This window comes from Mobula birostris, chromosome 3 (genome assembly GCF_030028105.1).
Source record: "Mobula birostris isolate sMobBir1 chromosome 3, sMobBir1.hap1, whole genome shotgun sequence".
Taxonomy (NCBI): Eukaryota; Metazoa; Chordata; class Chondrichthyes; order Myliobatiformes; family Myliobatidae; genus Mobula; species Mobula birostris.
The window spans coordinates 181,243,433-181,265,461 of NC_092372.1; the positions used below are offsets into that span (position 1 = coordinate 181,243,433).

At 40.8% G+C, this 22,029-nt stretch overlaps 1 pseudogene; it reads left to right on the plus strand.

Annotated features, from left to right (window-relative positions):
* LOC140195718 (alpha-N-acetylneuraminide alpha-2,8-sialyltransferase-like) overlaps window positions 1-10,575 on the plus strand; it is a 59,897-nt pseudogene extending 49,322 nt beyond the window's left edge.
* The last annotated feature ends 11,454 nt before the right edge of the window (window positions 10,576-22,029 follow it).

Genomic DNA, 22,029 nt, shown 5'->3' on the forward strand with positions numbered 1-22,029 from the left:
ATGTAAAAAATGAACATGTTGATCAGAGTTCTCAGAAAGACACAGATATTAACACAGCAAATGAAAGCAACATACCGGTAGAAACAAATAACAGACCAAAAAGGACAATTAAACCATCTCAGGGACTGATTGAAAGTAGCTGAGTGGTAAAGGACTTCAATACAATTGAAGTTCAAAATATAATAAAGAAAGAGCCCAGCTACAGAATGAGGATATAGTTGCAGAAAAGGATTATTGTTCCTTGCAGGTTTATGAGGTCATGATCTTGTGTTTATTTTTCTTTAAAGAAGGAAGATGTGTTATTAAGTGTGTATATAATGAAGAACTTCAGTTTCCAGTGGGCAATAGGATTCACCTGGAATCGGAAGCTACAATGCTGAGGGGGTCACATGCACACAGTATTGAGATCAGTTCAGTAATAAAATGCTCTAACACACATCCACGCCAAGTTTGTCTTTATTAAGAATAAACATACCAATGGCTTACAGGATTGAATGTTTTGAACAGATGACAAAGATGATTGATGAGGGTAGGGCAGTGTACAATGCCTACACCGACACCAGTAAAATATTTGAAAAAGTCCCTCATGGTAGGCCAAGACAGAAGTATAAGACACATGAGATCTATGTAGTGTGGACAGATTGGTTATAGTAGTGGAGGGGAGTGTCATAATTAGGCGATGGTGGCAGACCCAAATGCAAGACACAGACACTGAAGGACTAGGAATGGGACTAGGACTAGAGTTTAGCAAGCAAGAGAAGTGGGGAAGAAGGGATGCTGGACATTAACACAGGCCCTGGACAAGACTAGGATGCAGGGCCTGGGCTGGTACATGGACAAGAAACATGGAACCCGGACAGGTAACTGGGGACTAGGAGCCTGGGCTTGGACTCCGAGCCAGAGACTGGACAAGGACCCAGAACAAGGACAAGTAGAAGGGAAGGGTTAGTAAGTTTTCTGATGACACAAAGGTTGGGGGTGTTGTGGATATATTCTGGAGGTTTGTCAGAGGTTACAGCAGGACATTGATAGGATGCAGAACTGGGTTGAGAGGTGGCAGATGGACTTCAACCCAGATAAGTGTGAAGTGGATCATTTTGGTAGGTCTAGTTTGAAGGCAAAATATAATATTAATGGTAAGACCCTTGGCAGTGTGGAGGATCTAAGAGATCTTGGGGTTCATGTCCATACGGCACTCAAAGCTGCTGTGCAGGTTGACAATGTTGTTAAGAAGGCGTATGGTGTGTTGGCATTCATCAACTGTGGGACTGAGTTCAAGAGTTGTGAGGTAATGTTACAGCTATATAAGAACTTGGTCAGATCCCACTTGGAGTTCTGTGTTCAGTTCTGGTGCAATCCGGGTCATATTATGATCGAGGAAAGTGTTTGTAGCCAGGATATTGAACTTCTTACTGTTGAACTTCGGCCATATTCCACCGAGATACAACACTGGGTGGCACGGGAGGTCGTTCCAGCCTGTGGCCATCGAACTTGCAGCTCCTCCCGTGGAGTGTCAGACACCCTGAGCCAATAGACTGGTCCTGGACTTATTTTCCATCTGGCATAGTTTGCATTTTGTTGTTTGATTGTTTGTGGTTTTTGTATTGCTATATTTATGCTCTATACTTGGTTGGTGTGGCTGTAACGAAACCCAATTTCCCTCGGGATCGATAAAGTATATCTATCTATCTATCCATCTATCACCTCACTACAGGAAGGAGGCAGATGCTTTAGTGAGAGTGCAGAGGAGATTTACAAGGATTTTACCTAGATTGGAGGGTGTCCCTTATGAGATAAGGGAGAGTGAACTCAGCTTTTTCTCCTTGGAGCAACGGAGGATGAGGTGTGACCTGATAGAGGTGTATAAGATGATGAGGAACATTGATCGTGGAGACCGCCAGAGGCTTTTTCCCGGGGTTGAAATGGCTCACACAAGGGGGCATGGTTTTAAGGTGCTTGGGAATAAGTAGCGAGGGGATGTCAGGGGTACATTTTTCACACAGAGAGTGGTGGGTGCCTGGAATGCACTGTCAGCAGTAGTGGTGGAAGTGGCTACAACAGGGTCTTTTAAGAACCTCTTAGGCAGGTACATGGAGCTTAGGAAAATAGAGGGCTATGCGCTAGGGAATATCTAAGCAGTCTCTAGAGTAGGTTACATGGTCGGCACAACATTGTGGGCAGAAGGGCCTGTAATGTGCTGTAAATGTCCTATGTACTGTTAATATGCGTGGTTACTTAACAGCTTGAACCAGTCTGGCCATTCTCCTCTGACTTCTCTCATTAACAAGGCATTTTCACCTTCAGAGCTGCCACTCACTCAATGTTTTTTTTGTTTTTCACACTATTCTCTTTCAAATCTACAGACTGTAGTGTGTGAACATCCTAGGAGATCAGCAATTTGGGAAAATTGTAGATAGTGAAAAAGGTAGTCAAGGATATTGTGGAATATAGATCAGTTGGAAAAATAGGCAGAAAAATGGCAAATGGACATGGAGAGGCAAGTTGAAGATTCAGAGGTCAAGCACAAGAGGAAAATATTCCGTAAGTGCTCCTGTAGGAGCATTGGGATAGACAGTAATCTTGGCTGAGACCATACCTACCTGCAAGTAGGTGGGGGTATGTGATAAAAAAAGATAGAGAAAACTTGTTTTTGTCAGTTGGGGCATTGAATATAAAAGGTGGAAAATCCTGTTACAATTGTATAAAACTTTGCTTTGAAACTGCTGGATGTCCAGAACATCTAGACAAACTACTGGAGGAACTCAATGGGTTAAGCAGCATCTGTAGAAGCAAAGGGATAATTGACAACACAAAATACTCTTCAGATGCTGGGGTCAAAGTAACACTCACAAAATGCTGGAGGACCTCAGCAGATCGGCAGCATCCGTGGAAACGTCAACTCATCATTTCCACGGCTGCTGCCCGACCTTCTAAGTTCCTCCAGCATATTGTAAGGAATAATTGACCATCCCTACAAATTGACATTTGCCATACAAGGCAAGTTAACATGTCGTGGAATGCTGTGAGGAACTGTGAAACATAGAAACATAGAAAATAGGTGCAGGAGTAGGCCATTCGGCTCTTCGAGCCTGCACTGCCATTTATTATGATCATGGCTGATCATCCAACTCAGAACACCACCCCAGCCTTCCCTCCATACCCCCTGATCCCCATAGACACAAGGGCCATATCTAACTCCCTCTTAAATATAGTCAATGTACTGGCCTCAACTGCTTCCTGTGGCAAAGAAACTACTATGTTGGGCACTGGGGTCAGAAATCAGAGGTATGGAGCATATTGACATCTGCATGTTGCTGGGGTTGGTTTGGGACAGTGGTGAGAAGATGCAGGAGTTTCAGACTTGTGTCAAGCTAGGAGTTTGGGGATTGATGGATGGGAAAGTGTCATTAGTATAGAGGGTGAACCCAAATGCAGGTGGCTTTGTAATGAAATCGTTATTAAAATCGTTTTTTTTCTGACAGTGACTGAAAGGAGTGTCCAATTTTCAAGATGATGATATTTGTGGAATTAATTAATGCCCTTTGAAGGTAAAAGCTCAATGGCAAAAACAAACAAGATCATCCAATGAGGTGAGTGACTAAAGCAGTTTCTTAAAAGTACAAAATTTGAAACTAGCTTCTGGAAGGAATATAGCTGTACAAGTCTTTGGTTCGATTAAACTTGAAGCAATATGTGTAATTATGGTTTCCACATTATAAGACTGGTGTGATTAAAGGAAGAAGGGGTGAATGAGAAAATTCACAAGGATATTGCCTGGACTGGAGGGCTTGAATTATAAAGAGTTGGGAAGACTGGGACTATTCTCCCTGGAGTAAACAAAGCTGAGGAGTGCCTTTTCAAAGATTATAGAATTATAAGTGGCATAGATAAGATATAGAGTCACAGTCTTTTCCCAGGAAAAGGGAATTGAAAACTAGACGACGTATGTTTAAGGGAAGAAGGGAAAGATTTACGAAGGACCTGAGGGGCATGCCTCTCACACTGAAGCATCATGGGAGAAAGAACATCAGGATTTTGTGGCAGCGGATGGTGTGGATGGAGGTCTCTTCTCATGCAATCGCTTTCACTTTCTCTCAATGGTGGGGTCAGTTTGCTGCTAATTCTTGAGTTGGAGAATCTCGGAATAAAAAGTGATGAGGCAGGCTATAACATCATAACAGCGACTGTTTGTTGGTCTCCCCTTTTGCTGTGAAATGGGAAATATCTCTCTTTCCCTTGTTAGTGAGAGAGAGTGTGTCGAACTGTGTGGTAAACAATCGTTTGTTGTTGACTGCAGATCATGGTCTCTCTCAGGGGGCTTTGCTATTTTTTGGTGGGTGGTGGGCACTGACTCTACTGAACTGAGTGGGGGCTGGGGGGAAGTTGATGCTTTGCTGTTGCTTGTGCAGGAAGGAGAGAGAGGGGGCTTTGGGGTTCTAACATTTCTCTGTCATGCGTTCTTTTTTGGGTTCTGTTTTTCATGGCTGTCTGCACAAAATAAGAATTTCAGGTTGTATACTGCATACATTCACCAATAATAAATTGAACCATTTGAACAATTTATTGGTGGGTATATGAAATAAACTACCAGATAAGGCGATAGAAGTAGGTACAATTAGAACATTAAAAACAAACGTTTTGACAGTTTTGTGGACTGAAAAGGAACATGAGCCAAATGCAGGCAAATTGGACGAGCTTAGTTAGATATCTTGGTTGGCATGGATAAATTGAGCAAGGGGTCTGTTTTTGTGTTGTGTGATCCTATGAATCTTTGAAAATGCAAATAACAACATAACTTGATTGAACAAGTAATCATACTTATGAAAGGGAAGCTAAAATAAAATGTCAATAAATGTCATTAAGAGTACATTAGTCAAAAGAGAGTTACCTGAACTAATATGGTCACGTGAAAAAGTAATGAATAGTTACTTTATTCCAATATTTACAGTAGGGAAATAGAATGGAGTCCCTCACTTTCAGATAAAACTAATGTTAAATCAGGATCAACATATTCCGATGGATTTCAAATCATTGTTGAGAATTTCAACAAAGCTCGATTGAAGAAATCCCTGGCCAAATGCTATCAGCATATAACCTGTGGTACTAGAAGTCCAAACACACTAGCCTACAGATATACTAAGTTAAGGAATGCCTACTATTCCATGCTCAAGTGTATTTTGGTAAACCTGATCACTTGGCTGTCCTCCTACCTGTGTACAAGCAGAGAGCTCCAGAGATGAGGACAAGAGGTGGTCATTGGGACAGAGGAACAGCTATGGGATTGCTTTGAGTCAGTGGACTGGGCTCTGATCAAGGACTCATCTGTGGATCTGAATGAATACACCATAGTTGTCAGGGACATTATTAAAACAGCTGGAGATGAGTGTGTCCATACAAATACTTTCAGAGTCATCCCCAGCTAGAAGCCCCGGATGAACTATGAGATTCACAATCTGCTGAGCACCAGTTCAGATGCATTCAAGTTTTATGACCAATGAAGTTACAAGAGGTCCAGGTACAATCTTCAGAAAGCCATTGCATGGGCAAAGTAGCATTCCTGGATCAAACTTTAATCAATGACAGATACTAGAGAGTTGTGGTAGGGCTTGAATGCTCTCACCTCTTATAAAGTAAAATCAATCAACATAAGTGAAATCAAGGCTTCACTTCCAAATGAGCTCAATGCCTGTCCTCGCTATGACCGTAAAAACATAGAGGAACCATCAGAAACTCACACAGCCCCAATAATTCTGTCATTTCAGTCTCTGAGGCTGACATGTGAGTACCCTTCAATAGGATAAACCTACAAAGATTATCCAGTCTAGATAGTATACCTGGCCAAGGAACCTGTGCTGATCAACTGGCTGGAGTGTTCACTAAGATCCTTAACCTCTCGCTTCGGCATTCTTGAGTACCCACCTGCTTCAAGCAAACTTCACTTATACTGGTGGCTAAGAAAAGCTTGGTGCCCTGCCTCAATGACTATTGTCCACTGGCATTTACATCCACAGTGATGATGAGTTTTGAGGTTGGTGATGAAGCATATCAATGCTTGCCTGAGAAGCATCTTGGATCCACTCCAATTTGCCTGTCGGCACAACAGATGCCATCTCATTTGCTCTTCATTCAACCCGAGAACACCTGGACAACGAAAGTGCATATGTCAGGATGTTCTTTATCAACCACAGCTTGGCATTCAGTACCATCATCCCTAATCAATAAGCTTCAAGATCTTGGCCTCAATACCTCTTTGTGCAGTTGGATCCTCAGTTTCCTCACTAGCAGGCAGTTTGAATTGGCAAGAACATCTCCTCCATAATCTCCAATGGCAAAGGTGCACCACAAGGCTATTTGTTTAGTCCGCTGCTCGACTCGCTTTACACTTATGACTGTGTGGCCAAGCACAGCTCTAATGACATGTTCAAGTTTGATAATGACACCACTGTTGTCCAGGCTGAATCAAAGGTGCTGATGAATCAGCATATAGGAGGGAGATTGAAAATCTGGCTGAGTGGTGCCACAACAACAACCTTTTACTCAATGTCAGCAAAACCAGGAGCTGATTATTAACTTAAGGAGGAGGAAACCAGAAGCTCCGTGAGCCAGTCCTCATCAGAGGATCAGAGATGGAAAGGGTCATCAGCAAATTTAAATTTCTCAGTGTTAACATTTCAGACGATCTGTCCTGGGCCCAGCACCTCTACTTACTTAGGAGTTTGCAAAGATTTGGTATGACATCTAAAACTTTGACAAACTTCTATAGATGTGTGGTGGGTAATATATTAACAGGCTGCATCACAGTCTAGTATGAAACAGCAATGCCCCTGAATGAAAAATCCTACAAAATGTCATGGATATGGCCCAGTCCGTGACGGGTAAAGCCCTCCTCACCATTGAGCACATCTACATGAAATGTTGTCACAGGAAGCAACATCCATCATCAGGGACCCCCATCACCCAGGTTATGCTCTTGTCTCACTGCTGCCATCAGGAAGAAGGTACAGAAGTCTCAGGACTGACACAACCAGGTTCAGGAATAGTTAATATTTCTCAACCATCAGGCTCTTCAACCAAAGGAGATAACTTCACTCAACTTCACTTGCCTCATCACTGAACTATTCCCACAAATTATGAACTCACTTTCAAGGACTTTTCAAGTCTTCTCGATATTTTTGTTTATTTATTTATGATTGTTATTAATTTATTTTTGTATTTGCACAGTTTGTTACTTTTTATACACTGGTTGAATGCCCAAGTTGCTGCCATCCTTCGTTGATTCTATTATGGTTATTATTCCAGTATGGATTTATTGGAATATTATTTGAGGAGGGAGGAGAAGATGGCAGCGCGACACATTGCGCATGGCCATTCCGAATGATATCGTATGTGTAACTAGGACCGTGCACAATCCTGATTTGATGGAGACAGCCGTGAGAAGCAGAGAGGAACATCTGAAGAAACTTCTGCAATGCCCGCTTCGCTGCCGCTGCTACTGTGCGATCGAGATTCTCTGGAGAGGAAGGCCCCAAATCCCGGCTTTGCCTATTGCCTGTTGCCGGGGCCGAGTTTGAAGGGTTCGGCAGAGATGGTGCTTGGTGCCTGGTGTCAGAGAGTTAGTCGGAGGCTCAGAGTTTTCGGACGGACTCGGAGTCGGACTGTGGTCGGATGCTTCCAGGATGCTGCATCGGCAAGTTTGCGGCGCTGGAGGTTCACCGTCTGCGTGAGGTGATGGGACTTTCGAGAGACCTTGAGACTTTTTACCGTGCCCATGGTCTGTTCTTTATCAAATCACGGTATTGTTTTGCACTGTTGTAACTATATGTTATAATTATGTGGTTTCTGTCAGTTTTTTAGTCGCTTTGTCATCTGTTTCTATGATATCATTCTGGAGAAACATTGTATCATTTCTTAATGCATGCATTATTAAATGACAATAAAAGAGGATTGTGTGTCCTCATAATCTAATCTAAATTCATAATGCCCACAAGAATATGAATCTCAGGGCTGAATATTGTAAGATACTGTGTGTGTACTTTGATAATCAATTTACTTTGAACTTTGAACTTTGATGGGTCTAGCCAGCACTAGCAGAACAAAATAAGCATTTAGAAGTAAATACCATTTGTGCAGTGACAAATGCTGGTGTCAGAGATATTCCATTCCTGTTAATAAAACAATGCCTAAGAGGCATTGAGAACAGCACATGAATAGGCAAAAATGAAGTGATTTAGACCATGGTCAGCTCATGATACAATGGTCCAAAAGACCTGCTCTTATTCTGTGCTGTTCTATCTTTTAAAGGAAATTGTTAAGAAAACAAAGACCCCCGCCCCCCCCCCCCCGATCACTCAGTACATACCTTCTTCTCATTGCTACCATCAAGGAGGAGGTACATGAGCGTGAAGGCACACATGCAGAGTTTCAGGAACAGTATCTTCCCCTCTGCTATCAGATTTCTGAATGGAAAATGAACCCAGGAACACTACCTTAGTATTCTTTACTCTCTTTTGCACCACTTATTTAATTTTCTTTTCTATATATAAACTTATTGTAATCTGTATTTTAATTGTTATGTGTTGCAATGTACTGCTGCCACGAAAGAACAAATTTCACAAGATATGCCAGTGATATGATACCTGATTCTGATTCTAAAATTGCAGATTCTCTAATTATTATTATTCTCTTAATTTAAGAATCATTCCTTCAGATTGTAAAATGTGCAAGAGGAAAGTCAGGGTGTTTTATATCAGTTAATTCAATTTAACTAGGAGGGCAAATTAAAGACAAAGTGACTGCCCACTATGATAGTCTTCAAACGATATCTTAAATAAGGAAAGAGTCCTTCATGTCTGATGAGGTGTGGCTAGAGTAATGGGCAGGGCAATATCTATAGCCTTCCAGAGGGCACTCAGTGAAATTCTTCATAAGAGATCATCAGCTGAAGTTGGCACTCTTGAAATTGAAGGCATGTTATTCGCTTCACTAGGAAATTTGCTGGATATCAGGAGACAGAGGGTAAGGAAATGAAGAAATACTCAAGTTGACTTTGGTAGCCTGCAGAGACCTATGTTGGGGCCACAGATACTGTATTTCCAACTGATTATGGAATGTATCCAAGCTTGGAGATGTCTTGATATTGGAATCAGGGAAACATTAAATTATGAAGTGACATTGAGATCGTGAAAATTGAAACATGCAGGCAAATTTGTAAAGGATTTAATGATGTTTCCAGTTTTAGTAAGGAAGCAATTTTGCTGCTGCTAACAGAATGATAGTACCACACATTCCAACAAAGCATATGTTTGCTTTGAGAATGTAATTTTGTGTCTACTGGGGCTGTGAAGTTGTCACTCTTTGATATTGTAAACAGCAGAAGACTATTTCAAAGAGAAGATAGAGCAGATGGGACTGGGTCGCATTGCTGTGGATGTGTGATCATTCTGGGTGAGGATGGTAGATATCTTTTTTTAATGGGCATTAGTAAACAAATATTTTTATCAATACCATGTCTGCCGACACTGGTTAAAAAAGCAAAACGGTTAATGAATGGAACACTCAACAGGTCAAGACACATCTGTGGAGGAAGAAACAATATTAACATTTCAGGTCAAACATCCTTTATCAGAACTAGAAAAGTGAGGAAATAGTCTCTCTCTCTACACCTGCTGTCTTGTCTATTGAATATTTACAATGCTTTCTGTTTTTGTTCCAGATCTCCATTATCTTCAGTCTTATCTAATTTTTGAATGTCAATGTTAACTTTGCATGTGTGTTAATTAACTAAATTTAATATTTAAATTTAAATTAGGCTGATGTGGGGATCCCAGTGAACATCCTGGATTCATTATTCCAGATCCCTGGATTTACCCATCCAGTAACAAGAAGTCATGCATGTTAATAGATTCCAAGATTATTTTTGCCAAGTTAGAATTGCATTCTGAAGCTGTGGATGGTATTATAAACACCTGTTTCATGGCCAGTATCGAGATCACCCAATTTATTTAGCCTCAGACTGCCTCCGCAACTCCCTTAGGTTGTGTTGATTATTAAAGTTACTTTGACAGACTGATAGTATTCCTATAAACAACACTGTTTATATTACAGATTTCAAAGTCTGGATTCAAGGCGAAAGCCAATTATGGACTACGTATCCATCTATGAAAAAGCATTGATTCTGCTGCCTGCATTTTCTTATTCATCTGACACTTCAATTCATTTAAAGTGTCCTTCACACTGCAAGATTTTGGAGTCAAACAACAGGTGATATTTTTAAATCCATCGTACCTGAAATCACCTACTCAATTCTGGAAAGATCAAGGTATAAGAGAAATGTCTCTTTTGACTGGACACATACTCTTAAGTGCAGCGTTGGAAATGTGTGAAGAGGTCTTGGTATATGGGTTCTGGCCCTTCTCCAAAGATGTACAGGGAAACCAGTTGTTCCATCATTACTTTGATAATAAAATGCCAAAGGCAGTTCACTCATTTCCCAGTGAATTTTACAAACTACTACTGCTTCACATGAAAGGGGTTGTGAAAGTGCAAGCTGGTCAATGTGAAAAATCCTCTGTGTAAGTCACTTCTTGGAATTTATTTTTCAAAAGGGGTTATAACTGACATGTATGTTGGTAAATCTTCCCTAATGGTGAGTGATGTAGACAGAAGAAATAAACACAACTCAGTTATTCAATGCTTGATAACCAATCACCATTTCTCTGCAGTAATCTAACATGTTATGATTCCCTTAAAATCCAAAAATCTTTGATCTCAGAATTTTGTAAATGTTTAGAACTCTCCATACATGGGAACCATGAGTATACTTTATTATGACAAAATTGGATGTCCTAAAAGTTTGGGAATTTTGATATGGGGAAAGTAATAGATGAGCCACAGCTTCATTGAATAGAGAAGCAGACTCGAGGGTCCATGAGGTCTTCACCTGTATGCTGTTCTTGTTTCCATATGCTTCAGTTTTCAGAAGGGCTGTAACTGGGGCTCGGTTCCTATGGTAAGGGATTTATAACTGGATAACCAGAAATGGATCTATTAAGACATACCTCAGCAATACATTTAAACATGGGGTCTTCTATGAACATTATGGCTTTTTTCTTAAGACCTGAAGTTCCTGATAAGATCACATGTTATACTTCAGGGTGTACAGTCAAACTTATGTAATTGAAAGTTAAAAATAAACTACGGACATTGGAAAGCTGAAATAAAGATTGAAAATGTTGGAAACAGTTAGCAAGTCAGGCAACACTTATGGAAAGAGAATCAGAATTAATAGCTCAGATAGAAGATTCTTGGCCAGAGCTCAAAAAGAGAGAAAACATTTATTTGAAATTTCAGGGAGAGTTCGGATAACCCCAATGAGCTGAAAGGCCTCCCAGCCACCAATGCTGCAGAGAAGTCTGTCCAATTAATCTGTATCGCAGATACTGTCTAATCCAAGCAACATCTTTGTGAACATGTTTTGCACCTTCTCCAAAGCCTCCATGGTGATAAGACTCGAACACAATACTCCAAATGTGGCCAAATCAAAATTTTATACAGCTGCAATGTTCCTTCCCAACTTTTATACTCAATTCCTTGATTAATAAAAACAAATATGCCTTATTTACCACCCTATCCACCACTTCCATAGAAACATAGAAACATAGAAAATAGGTGCAGGAGTAGGCCATTCGGCCCTTCGAGCCTGCACCACCATTTATTATGATCATGGCTGATCATCCAACTCAGAACCCCGCCCCAGCCTTCCCTCCATACCCCCTGACCCCCGTAGCCACAAGGGCCATATCTAACTCCCTCTTAAATATAGACAATGAACTGGCCTCAACTGTTTCCTGTGGCAGAGAATTCCACAGATCCACCACTCTCTGTGTGAAGAAGTTTTTCCTAATCTCAGTCCTAAAAGGCTTCCCCTCTATCCTCAAACTGTGGCCCCTCATTCTGGACCTCCCCAACATCGGAAACAATCTTCCTGCATCTAGCCTGTCCAATCCCTTTAGGATCTTATACGTTTCAATCAGATCCCCCCTCAATCTTCTAAATTCCAATGAGTACAAGCCCAGTTCATCCAGTCTTTCTTCATATGAAAGTCCTGCCATCCCAGGAATCAATCTGGTGAACCTTCTTTGTACTCGCTCTATGGCAAGGATGTCTTTCCTCAGATTAGGGGACCAAAACTGCACACAATACTCCAGGTGTGGTCTCACCAAGGCCTTGTACAACTGCAGTAGTACCTCCCTGCTCCTGTACTCGAATCCTCTCGCTATAAATGCCAGCATACCATTCGCCTTGCTGTACCTGCATGCCCACTTTCAATGACTGGTGTATAATGACACCCAGGTCTCGTTGCACCTCCCCTTTTCCTAATCGGCCACCATTCAGATAATAATCTGTTTTCCTATTTTTGCCACCAAAGTGGATAACTTCACATTTCTCCACATTAAATTGCATCTGCCATGAATTTGCCCACTCACCCAACCTATCCAAGTCGCCCTGCATCCTCTTAGCATCCTCCTCACAGCTAACACTGCCACCCAGCTTCGTGTCATCCGCAAACTTGGAGATGCTGCATTTAATTCCCTCATCCAAGTCATTAATATATATTGTAAACAACTGGGGTCCCAGCACTGAGCCTTGCGGTACCCCACTAGTCACCGCCTGCCATTCTGAAAAGGTCCCATTTATTCCCACTCTTTGCTTCCTGTCTGCTAACCAACTCTCCACCCACACCAATACCTTACCCCCAATACCGTGTGCTTTAAGTTTGCACAGTAATCTCCTGTGTGGGACCTTGTCAAAAGCCTTCTGAAAATGCAAATATACCACATCCACTGGTTCTCCCCTATCCACTCTACTAGTTACATCCTAAAAAAATTCTATGAGATTCGTCAGACATGATTTTCCTTTCACAAATCCATGCTGACTTTGTCCGATCATTTCACCGCTTTCCAAATGTGCTGTTATCACATCCTTGATAACTGACTCCAGCAGTTTCCCCACCACCGACGTTAGGCTAACCGGTCTATAATTCCCCGGTTTCTCTCTCCCTCCTTTTTTAAAAAGTGGAGTTACATTAGCCACCCTCCAATCCTCAGGAACTAGTCCAGAATCTAACGAGTTTTGAAAAATTATCACTAATGCATCCACTATTTCTTGGGCTATTTCCTTAAGCACTCTGGGATGCAGACCATCTGGCCCTGGGGATTTATCTGCCTTCAATCCCTTCAATTTGCCTAACACCACTTCCCTACTAACATGTATTTCGCTCAGTTCCTCCATCTCACTGGACCCTCTATCCCCTACTATTTCTGGAAGATTATTTATGTCCTCCTTAGTGAAGACAGAACCAAAGTGATTATTCAATTGGTCTGCCATGTCCTTGCTCCCCATAATCAATTCACCTGTTTCTGTCTGCAGGGGACCTACATTTGTCTTTACCAGTCTTTTCCTTTTTACATATCTATAAAAGCTTTTACAGTCCGTTTTTATGTTCCCTGCCAGTTTTCTCTCATAATTTTTTTTCCCTTTCCTAATTAAGCCCTTTGTCCTCCTCTGCTGAACTCTGAATTTCTCCCGGTCCTCAGGTGAGACACTTTCTCTGGCTAATTTGTATGCTTCTTCTTTGGAATTGATACTATCCCTAATTTCTCTTGTCAACCACGGGTGCACTACCTTCCTTGATTTATTCTTTTGCCAAACTGGGATGAACAATTGTTGTTGTTCATCCATGGAACCTTTAAATGCTTGCCATTGCATATCCACCGTCAATCCTTTAAGTGTCATTTGCCAGTCTATCTTAGAGGAGGTATGGACTTACACCTCAAGTTGTCTCCATACGTAAATGTTCCAAATGTTCCAGTATAAAAATGGATTAATTTTAAGTTTTATACATACAAAATATAATTGATTATTGTATTATTGATATTTGTATGACTAGACTCAGGTTTTGAAAAGCATTTTGGTGTTTAATAATGAAGTGTAAAGAATAGTAATTTTCAAAAACTGACAATCAATAAGTGTTCATCTATTGTTTGCCTGACCTCTGCATTCTGAGTGGCTGGAATACTACACAAAACTCCAGCTATGGCCTAACTAATATTCTATTTAGTTCAAAAATAATTTCTCCATTGTCTTTCAATAAATTATCCAATATATCATCAATATTCAACTATCATCAGGGATCTGTGGACATGTTCTTGTACAATATATAACATAAATACCGCATTCCTCTGTCCTCCACTGAGATCTGTGGACAAAGTTTATCTATAACAAGCCTAATATGCTTCTCTCCTATTTCCTTTCAGGACATCCCACTTCACTTTTCAGCAGATACTTTTAACGTGTAGCAACTGTTGTAACAGAGGAAACTAGCAGACTTAGTTAAATGGAGTCACACACACAAAATGATGGAGGAACTCAACAGATCAGACAGCATCTATGGAAACAAATAGAGTCAACAGATTAGGCTGAGACTTTTCAGTGTTTGTGTGTGTTACTCTGGATTTCTAGCAGCTACAGATTTTGCTGTGTTCTGGATAAAGGTTGCAGATTCAAAATACTTTAATATCATTTCCTGTACACAAATGTAAGGAGAATGAAGCAATTGTTACTCCCGATCCGAAGAACAAAAAAAAACCCGCAAAAGATAAGGAACAAAAGTAGTAATAAAAGCACACACACAATGAATATAAATATATAGAATAGCTTATATAAACAGTTTGATTGTATGTCCATAAAGTGAATCTAGGCTGTACATAAGGTGACGACGGGGCAATAATAAAGTATTGGTGGAGTTAGTGGGTGGACATGTTGATCAGCCTTACTGCTTGGAGAAAGTGACTGTTTTTGAGTCTGGTGGTCCTGGTGTGGATGCTATATAGCCTCCTCCCTAATGGGAGTGGACAGACAGTTGATGAGCAGGGTGAGTGGCATCCTCCACGATGTTTCTGGCGCTTTTCTGTTACCTTTCTATATATATATATATATATATATATACACTTGATAGCAGGTAGGCTGGTGTTGTGATGTGTTGGACAGTTTTGACTGCCTGTTGTAGAGTCTCCCTGTCTGCCACAGTGCAGATACCATACCAAGCAGTGATGTTATAATGTTCTACTGCGCATTTGTAGAATGACATGAGTATGAATGTGCAAAGTACAACTCTCTTTAGCCTCCTCAGAAAGTCTAGTCATTGGTGAGCTACTGTGACAGTGTAGACTGTGTTCTGAGACCATGAGGTGTTGTATGTAATGTGCCCTCACAGAAAATTGAAACAAACAGTGGCGAAGATACATCTGCTCTGTGGAATGTTTCCTTTCAGCCTGCCTCAGTGAGTAAAAAAGCACCTGTTCCCTTATCCACATACCGCTGTCATGGTTGTTCGGTCCCTAAGGTCCTCCACTGAATATCAGAGTGTTGGAGCTTTTCTACTGAAAAGCTAAATCCCATTCTGAGGCATGTGTGGAAAGCCTGTTCTATCCCTGGGCCTGCTGGCAGTCAAGTTACTTCAAGCTCTGAATGGCTGCCAATTAAATGAACTCAACTAATACAAAAACAGTGGAAATGACCAAAAAGCTCACCTATTTTTTTTTCCCAAAGCCGCACTTCCCTGTGAACAGCTAAACCTGCAGTGTCCAACCTAGGATTCTTACAAAAATCCAGATCCTCTCAGGAAATTTGGATCTTTCATGTTTGCAATTCAGAACATCTCCCCCTGTAAAATAGTCTCAATTTTCTAAGTGCATTTAGTAAGGAGCCAGACAACAGTAATGGGATTAATAAAATTGCACAGTGGTTAAGGGAGCTTGTGCACTGCAAGTATGCTTTAGCGCTGTGCAAATCTGTTTTTACCTCTCTCTGCTCTACTAATAAATTTAGCATTTTTATTACAGTTGTATTGGCAAAACCAATTAGACAAAAAAATTATTTGCACATTGAACATTTCTTTTATAGATTCCTATATTATATCTTTAACTAATATCAGTTAAATAGGCATTTTTCTCATTCCAGAATGTGCTTTGACATGATTATAATTCAGTGCAAAATAGCAAGTTGACTTTAATGAACCTCTGGAAAGGCAAATAAAAAACAATTTGACACATTCTTTGCCATAAATTTTATTAGTCTTTCTTTACCCTGTTCATTGCCTGATGTGAAAATTTATAGTTTAATATCTAAAATGTTATGTATTGATCTAACACCAAGAGCACCTCCTTGCACCTATACTGCATAGCACAACCAGACACCCTCCCTTTTTAAATATATCTGCTGTTTCCTGGATGCATGCATGCTCCTGTTACTTCCAGAACCATGTATTCCAATGTCTTCCACATTTTTTGGTGGACGAAAGTATGAGAACAAGATACCTAAAGTGAGTACCCCTTTTTGTAATTGTGATCTTTTCACCTGATGTCAATTAAAATCAGTTGGCTGAGTTGGAGTCGATGAGTGGACTAAAAAGGGGAAGAGAACTTGCAGTGGATTTTAAAGTACGAGTGCTAGGAAAAATAACTGATGAATATTTATACCTTAGAGACACAAGAGATTGCAGATGTTAGAATCTGCACTCCAGGGAAGGAGAGAAGACCCTGAGTGCCATTGTGGACAGATTAGGAGGAACAGTTAGGTGTTTCCGGTATCTGACCATCATCCTCCCCACTAACATCGACCAATCACCTGCCAGCTCTTACTTCCATCCACTTTTTTTATACATCTCCTCTCTTTCTTTCCTGTCCAGATGAAAGGTCACCACCCAAGATGCTGATTGCTCATTTTCCTCCATAGCTGCAGCTCAACCTGCTGAACTTCCCCAGTGCTTTGCGCATTGCTTCAGTTTCTGACACCTGCAGTCTCTTGTCCCTCTTCAATAGTATGTTCCTTCCCTGGTGCTAGGTCAGGGTGACTCAGAGCTGCAGCAGGAATTCTAAAAAGGGATAAATATCCAGAGGTTATAGTCCAGATTGGAACTCATGACATGTTTTAAAATAAAATGATGAGGTGCTGCAATAAGTATTTAAAGGGTTAGGCTATAGATCAAAGTGCAAATATCCATTATTATCATCTCTGGATTACTTGCGTTTCTATGTGCTCATAAATAAAGAAATAGGTGGTTAACCCAGATGGAGACACAAGAGACCTCAGGTGCTGGAATCTGGAGCAAAACAAAACAAACTGCTGGAAGAAATTACCGAGTGGAGCATCTTCTGTCGGGGCGGAGGGATGAGGGATAGTGATGCTTCAAATCAAGATCTGTATCAGAGTTTGGATGTCTGGAGAGAGTGGATATGGGAAAGGGACAGAGAGGGAATACAAGAAATAAAGGTTACTTAAAATTGGAAAACTCATTGCTCATTCCATTGAGTTGTAGAGCAACAAAGCAGAATATGAGGTGTTGTTCTAGTTAGTTGGACCTCACTCCGGCAATGGAGAAGGCTGAGAACAGACAGGTGGAAATGGGAGCGGAGTTGAAATGACAAGAAGCTGGGCAGATGGGATGGCCATGGTGGAGGGAGAGTAGGTGATCTGTAAATAAGTGTCCAATTCTTTGCTTGGTATTTCCAACGTAGAGGAGGCTACATTGGAGGCACTGAATGCAGATGATATTAGAGGAGGAGATCATCAAACTTTACCTCAGCTGAATGACCTGTCTGGGTCTTTGGATCACAATGACAGTGCAAGGGAAAGTGTTGCACCTCCTGTGATTACAGGCAAATTTTCCAGGAGTCAGGGTGGGTTGAATGGGCAAGGGAACACAAGAGGGAATGAACCTGCAAAAGGCAGAAAGTGGTAGGAAGGGGAAGATATGGCTTGTGGTAGAATCCCATTGCAATAAGCGGAAATGACAAAGGATGATATGTTAAATTGTAGGATAGGGGAGTGAAACGTGATGACTAAGGGAACTCTATCTCAGTTCTGTTTGGAAGGAGGAGTGAGAGCAGGTCTGAGAAATGGATTAATCGTAAGAGAACTTGTTTAGGATAAGAACATGTTCATCCAGATACTTGAGAATACTGGTCGTGGGAAACTGGTTCGATCTACATTACAGAAAGAAGCAGAGTGATTTAGGATATTCCTAATTGAGGATTGGAGTGTACAAAGGCAGATGCAGTGGGTGCCAAGAAGAGTATTGTTACCACATAACACCCTCGAATCCAGGTAATGGTTAGCAGCAGTGGTCCCACAGGATATTCCAACAAAAATCCATGTGTGGATTATACGAAGTGACAGTCCCACATCCAATTCACCGTGTTCTGTTGAGCAACCCAATCTTTTGGTCTTTTGGGCATGGGAAAGTATCAGACTTTTCCCATTTTAAACAAGCTCCGACTGGCAGCTTGCAGTCCAACGCCTGTCTCTCTCTCTCTCTCTCTCTCTCTCCTTACAACACTGAAAATCTCAGCAGTCTGTCGCAGCTTGTTATACTGATATCATAGTCCCGCCTCATTCAGGCGTCTCTTAAAGAGACAGTCCACAGTGAATGAAACTTGTGGTCACGTAACACAGCCTCAATTGCCTGTTGTCGTAGAGAACTCCTTACATTATTTTTGTAAAATTAACTCTTAATACCTTAAAGAAATTACAAAATTAATTTCAAATATTATCTCAATCTGGATCTTTTAAGCAAATTTCATATTTATATTTAATAATGCAACTACAATTTCCTCAGGCAAGTTATGTTCCCTCCACCCCCCCACCAGTCCAACCATTAACTTAATAGATCAAATCACTAAGTACCTGCTAAAATTGGAGGGTTAACTTGAGAGCTAACTTTACAGCAGACAACATAAAAATCACTTGTGACACAAATACTTTTGTTCAAAAATTCCAATATTGAAAATCGAAATTTAATTATTTGTATTTAGTAAAAATGTTTCTACTTTAAATTAGCAAATTATGATACAATTAGTGTTAGATTCTACTACAACCAATATTTTTATACGATCACATGTGTTGTGCTGAACTAGATCCTGTGTGATCCATAACCTTCTTTAACATTTCAAGAATGATTATGTTTATACTGGTGATAGAAGTCAATCAATATTTTACATATGTATCTACATGGCTCAAAAAATAAAAAAAATTAAGATATGAAATTATTCTATCTAACTGTAAACAAAGGATAAACTTAGAAACTACTGATTAAATAAAAGATTTCTAAAAATCCCTCAGAAGTACCAGTAGGATTAAATTTAGGTTCTGCTTTTCTTTTAAAATTAAAATAATCAGTCAACTATGCAAAAAATACTTACGTGGTATATATGAAATAGAACATAAAACATAGAACATAGAACATAGAACATAGAATAGTACAGCACAGTACAGGCCCTTTGGCCCACAATGTTGTGCCGACCCTCAAACCTTGCCTCCTATATAAGCCCCCCCCACCTTAAATTCCTCCATATACCTGTCTAGTAGTCTCTCAAACTTCGCTAGTGAATCTGCCTCCACCACTGACTCAGGCAGTGCATTCCACGCACCAACCACTCTCTGAGTAAAAAAAACCTTCCTCTAATATCCCCCCTTGAACTTCCCACCCCTTACCTTAAAGCCATGTCCTCTTGTATTGAGCAGTGGTGCCCTGGGGAAGAGGCGCTGGTTATCCACTCTATCTATTCCTCTTATTATCTTGTACACCTCTATCACGTCTCCTCTCATCCTCCTTCTCTCCAAAGAGTAAAGCCCTAGCGCCCTTAATCTCTGATCATCATGCATACTTGATATGCTGGATCTCTTTAATAGGCAGAGCAGCATAAATTGTAAGGAGTTCACCAGCCACACCAACAGGTTACAAGATGATGAAGAGGTTGTATCTGCGAACAATAACAACAATTTATTCAAATCCATCATTTACAATACATCCACCCCTTTTAAGATGTGGGAAGAAGCCAGAGCATTCAGAGGAAGGCCCTGCAGTCACAGGGTGAGTGTGCAATTTCAACACTGACAGCACCAGAGGATATGATTGAACGTGGTTCACTGGCACTGTGAGGCAGCACCTCTACTAGCTCTGCCACCCATCGTTTTGTCCGGACCCTTTGTCTGTGACTGATGGTCTCCTGATCTAATGATCTCAAAATTTAAAATTCAAAAAGTTCCAAGTAAATTTATTGCCAAAATAGGTATATGTTACCAAATTAAACTTTGAGATTCATTTTCTTGCTGGCATTTACAGGAACATGTAGAAATGCAATTGGACTCGTGAAAATCTATGTGTAAACAAAAACTGTCAACCAATGTGCGAAGTTTAGTGCGGACCAAATCAACGCCTTTCAAACATTCTGTAACCCACTTACTACATACATTTTTTAAAGCCGTAGAGTATGTCATTAAACAAAAGCGTTTTCCTGATGTGTAACTTGAACTAATTATGTTTTGTTCATGTGTGACTTTCTTGATTTTCTCAAGGTATTGTTGCTTCTTGCTGGAAACGCGTATCTAAATTCTTTGTTTCAAATGATGCCTGAATGTTGCTAGGTTTCCTTATTCTAAAGTGGAACTTTATTGATTCCTGGGATGGCAGGACTTTCATATGATGAAAGACTGGATTGACTGGGCTTATACTCTCTCAAATTTAGAAGACTGAGGGGGGATTTTATTGAAACGTATAAAATCCTAAAGGGATCGGACAGGCTAGATGCAGGAAGATTGTTCCCGATGTTGAGGAAGTCCAGAACGAGGGGTCACAGTTTGAGGATAAAGGGGAAGCCTTTTAGGACCGAGATTGGGAAAAACTTCTTCACACAGAGAGTGGTGAATCTGTGGAATTCTCTGCCACAGGAAACAGTTGGGGCAAGTCCGTTGGCTATATTTAAGAGGGAGTTAGATATGGCCCGTGTGGCTAAAGGGATCAGGGGGTATGGAGAGAAAGCAGGTACAGGGTTCTGAATTGGATGATCAGCCATGATCATACTGAATGGCGGTGCAGACTCGAAGAGCCGAATGGCCTACTCCTGCACCTATTTTCTATGTTTCTATGTTAACTGTAGAGGTGGATGGTAAAAGGGGTACAGTTATGGCTGAGGTGACAGAAAACTGCCCAGTGTGAGATAACAAAGAAAATCAGGACTTGCTGTAGCTACTTCGGTTACGTGGAGAAATATATCCCAAAATCACTTTTGATCACATTTTCACCTATCATGCACTGTTTTAGATATGCTTCCTGAGATTAGGAAACTTTGTGCTCTGGAACAAATGTGGGACAAATCCACAATTCTGTTCCAGCATTGTGATTTTTGTCCCTTCTGTGTTTTTTTTTTGCTGTTTAGGATCCCAGCCAGGTAAGCTAGAACTTTTGTTTTATGCTCTGCCAGTCCTTTGTCCATGATAAATATCATTGATAGTAGTACTGAAGTATGAATGTACCCGAGTCCAAGACTTGTAAAGCTGCTCTGAAATGCAGTGCAACACCCAGTTCTTTGAAAAAATATTTGAAAGAGATAGTAGGAGAAATCTCTTACTCTCTCTTCTCTCAGTTAGTCCTGACGAAGGGTCTTGGCCTGAAACGTCGACTGTATAGATGCTGCCTGGCCTGCTGCGTTCCACCGGCACCTTGAATGTGTTGCTTGAATTTTCAGCATCTGTAGATTTCCTCATGTTGGAGTACTATATATAGTTTTGATTGCCCTGTTATAAGAAAGATATGGCCAAGATAGGGAGAGTGCAGAAGAGACTTATGAGCATTTTGTCTGGACTAAAGGGTCTGAGTTACAGGTGGAGCTTGGCCACGTTGTATCTTTATTCCCTGGAGCGCAGGAGAGTGTGGGGTGACATCAGTAGAAGTTTATAAAATCATGAGGGATGTGGATAAGGTGGACGGTCATAGTCTTTTCCTCAGGGTCGGAGAGTTCAAAACAAGAACGCACAGATACAAGAGGGGAGAGATTTAAAGCAGACCTGAGAGATAACTTCTTTACACAGAGGGTAGTAGGTACTTGGAATGAGCTGCTAGAGCAATTTGTTGAGGTGGATGCAATTGCAAGATTTAGGAGGTATTTGGACAGATACAGGGAGGCGAAAGGG